The sequence below is a fragment of the Sapajus apella genome, unplaced genomic scaffold, assembly GCF_009761245.1.
Source record: "Sapajus apella isolate SASKATOON/1434 unplaced genomic scaffold, GSC_monkey_1.0 scaffold48, whole genome shotgun sequence".
In the NCBI taxonomy this organism is placed as follows: Eukaryota; Metazoa; Chordata; class Mammalia; order Primates; family Cebidae; genus Sapajus; species Sapajus apella.
The window spans coordinates 379,754-383,612 of NW_022436988.1; the positions used below are offsets into that span (position 1 = coordinate 379,754).

General features: G+C 51.0%; 1 protein-coding gene and 1 long non-coding RNA gene across 6 annotated transcripts in view; one reads left to right on the top strand and one right to left on the bottom strand.

The window, feature by feature from the left end:
• The window catches only part of TBCD (tubulin folding cofactor D), a 186,415-nt gene that overhangs the window by 163,761 nt on the left and 18,795 nt on the right, over positions 1-3,859 (bottom strand). The window lies entirely within an intron of this gene.
• The window catches only part of LOC116525446, an 18,033-nt gene that overhangs the window by 10,936 nt on the left and 3,238 nt on the right, over positions 1-3,859 (top strand). The gene's annotated exons all lie outside the window — the stretch shown is intronic.

Genomic DNA, 3,859 nt, shown 5'->3' on the forward strand with positions numbered 1-3,859 from the left:
GATGGAGTCTCGTGCTATCACCCAGGCTGGAGTGCAGTGACATGATCTCGGCTCACTGCAACCTCTATCTCCCAGGTTCAAGCAATTTCTCCTGCCTCAGCCTCCCAAGTAGCTGGGACCACAGGTGAGAGCCACCATGCCCGGCTAATTAGCCAGATTCCTCCCTGTTTCTCTACCAACAGCTCACAGGCCAGGCCTCCAGCTCTGCCTCCCTGATGGAGACTGGCACTGCCACTCAGAGAAGAGACAAGGCCCTGCGCTGCCCTCCCACAGCCCACATTCTGGAGAGAAACAGCAAACAACTGGGGGACTTCCAAAGTGCAAAGAAATGTCACAAAGAAAATGGGGGGAGGGCATGGCCTCATCAGAGAGAGGACTAGAAGCCAGAGAGCTCTAACGAGGGGGCTGCAGAACCTGGAGGGAAAGTGCTGTTGCCCAGAGAAGCAAGAGAGCCAGGGCCCAGGGCAGAAGGGAGCTGAGGGAACTCAAGGAATGCAAAGGCAATGAGGTCGGAAGCAGAGCAGCTGAACAGGAGAGGTGCCGGGGGCAGGACCAGTAGTGGCCAGGCCTGACCGCCTCCTCTTCAGTCTATGCCGGCAGGTCAGACGTGCATCCTGGCCACGTTTCTATGGGAGATGTGAAGGAGATGGCAGTGATGCCAGGAGGGAGGTACGGAGGAGTGCCACATGCAGTACCCACTAGACAGCTACGTGGAGACCCCAGGCAGCGAGGAGCACAAGTCCAGCGCTCAAGTGAGACGTGGAAGCTGGAGCTGCCAGGCTACGACGCCCACCCTCCCTCCAGCCCGCACGTCATCTCCACTGGAACCTCAACTCTGGCCTTGTCGTTCTCGGCATCCCACCTTCCTGGCCCTCGTTCCAGCCCATCCAGTCAGCCTGCATGAGGGCCAGTTCCACGATTCTGTGGGGACAAGCGCTCTCAGAGCACCACACATCACAACACTGACATGCAGGAGACAGCCAAGCATGTGCCGTTCTACTCCATCACAACCCTCACGAAACAAAAGCGCTGCCCAGCTGAGGGGACGGCTGGCACCTGCCAACTGCTCGTAACGACAAGGACCTCGCTTCCCTTGGCCACCGCAGCTGAGCAGGACACCTGGCACCTGCCAACTGCTCGTAACGACAAGGACCTCGCTTCCCTTGGCCACTGCAGCTGAGCGGGACACCTGACACCTGCCAACTGCTCTTAACGCAAGAACCTCACTTCCCTCGGCCACTGTCCCCATGCAACACGCTTAGGGAGGGGCTCAGCATGAACACTGGAGAAAGAAGACTAAAGAATCATTTGGCCGGGCATGGTGGCTCACACCTGTAATCCCAGCACTTTGCGAGGCCACAGCAGGTGACTCACTCGAGCTCAGGAGTTCAAGACCAGCCTGGGAAACATGATGAGACCCCATCTCTACTAAAAAAAAAAAAAAAAAAAAATAGCCAGGTGTGGCCAGGCACAATGGCTCACGCTTGTAATCCCAGCACTTTGGTAGGTTAACGTAGGTAGATCACCTGAGGTCAGGAGTTCAAAACCAGCCTGGCCAGCATAGGGAAATGCCACATTTACTAAAAATACAAAAATCAGCCAGACATGGTGCTGTGTGCCTGTAAATCCCAGCTGAGGCAGGAGAATCATCTGAACCCGGGAGGCGGAAGTTGCAGTGAGCCAACATCACACCATTGCACTCCTGCCTAGATGACAAGAGTGAAGCTCCGTCTCAAAATAAATAAATAAATAAAAGAAAATTAGCCAGGTATGGTGGCATGAGCCTGTAGTCCCAGCTACTTGGGAGACTGAGGTTAGAGGACTGTTTGAGCCTGGGAGGTGGAGGTTGCAGTTAACTGTGATCACGCCACTGCACTCCAGCCTGGGCAACAGAGACCCTGTTGCAAAAAAAAAAAAAAAAAAAAAAGGAAACTTGTGTGTCCTCCCCAGATTTAACTTTAGTGCATCTGCAAAAGGAGCCCAGGGCAGTCACTTCATCACAGAAGGCAGCAGCATCGAGGTGGTAACAAATCCACACACACTGAGTTCCTACACAGCGTTACAGATAAACATAGATGTGAGATACGAAACGGCACTGAAGCAGCTAGTTACCTACTGGGAAGGGCGGAGTTCCACAGTACACCTAAAGAAACCCGAAATGAATCAATAATTATGTCTTAAACAATAAAAGGTAGAAGAAATATAAATACTTGTTAAATCTCTTAACAAGTTAAGACTTCAGGGTTGTAAGTAAAATTAACTAAATAAAAGAGAAAGCAAGGTTTGATATTAAAAGTACGGTCCAAAAAAATAAATAAAAGGAAAAGCTAACAACCACCAGGGCAATCCCCATGGTCCTTCACACAGAGGAAACTCACACTAGTGGAGAAGAAAATGCCCCACAGAGCCCACAGACACCCAGAGTCAGGTCACGAAGGGGAGGATGTAACGCCTAAGGCAAGAGCAATCAAAGCAATGCCAATTAAACATCTGCAATGATCTGAGGGCGGGGCATTCCTGAGGCTAGCTGTGCTGAGCAGGCAGCTGAGAGCCTCCAGGTTACAGACCCCACACCGCTCTCATGGCCTGGGCCCCAAAAGTCCACCTCGAAGGGCCCATCCTCAGGTAACAATTCTGACACAAGAACATGTCTATACCCAAGCCCAAGCATCCGTCACTGCTCGCAAGAGGTAGGAAGTGACAGAGCTGACTGCAGCATCGAAACACAACAGAACTGATGGAGTCACTCATCAGCAGTTATGTGGAATTAGGCAAAAAAGCACGATGCTGACTTGGTAAGATCATGCTGTGCACATTCAATGTCGCAATAGCACAAAAAAGATAAACACAGTATATGTACTGTGTATAAAAATTACCTACATAATTTTTTTCTAACTTCTATGTTTCAAGATTTCCGACTGTTTTTTGAGACAGGGTCTTGCTCTGTTGTCCAGGCTGGAGTGCAGTGGTGCGATCACAGCTCACGGCAACCTCAACCTTCCGGGCTCCGGTAATCCTCCCACCCAAGCCTTCCAAACAGCTGAGACCGCAGGCACATGACACCATGCCAGGCCAAGATTTCCAACTTTTCTGCATATAGCATACCTCCTTCTTTTTTTGAGACTGAGTCTTGCTTTGTTGCCCAGGCTGGAGCACAATGGTACAATCTCCACCCACTACAACCTCCACCTCCTGGGCTCAAGCGATTCTCCTGCCTCAGCTTCCCAAGTATCTGGGATCACAGGCACATGCCACCAGGCACAGCTAATTTTTTTTTATTTTTTAGAGACGGGGTTTCACAGTGTTAGCCAGGCTGGTCTAGAACTACTGACCTCAGGTGATCCACCCGCCTCAGCCTCCCAAAGTGCTGGGATTTACAGCCATGGCGCCTGGCATACATCCCTTTTACAATCTGAAAAACAGCTATCTTAAAAAAATGTGTCAGGCACGGTGGCTCACGCCTGTAATCCCAGCCCTTTAGGAGGCTGAGGCAGGTGGATTACCCAAGGTCAGGAGTTCAAGACCAGCCTGGCCAACATATTGAAACCCCATCTCTACTAAAAATACAAAAATTAGCTGGGCATGGTAGCACACATCTGTAATCCCAGCTACTCTGGAGGCTGAGGCAGGAGAATCCATTGAAGCCAGGAAGCAGAGGTTACGGTGAGCCAAGATCACACCACTGCACTCCAGCCTGATTGACAGAGTGAGACTCTGCTTCAAAAAAAAAAAAAAAAAAAAAAAAAAAGGGCCGGGCGCGGTGGCTCAAACCTGTAATCCCAGCACTTTGGGAGGCCCAGGCGGGTGGATCAAGAGGTCAAAAGATCGAGACCACCCTGGTCAACATGGTGAAACCCAG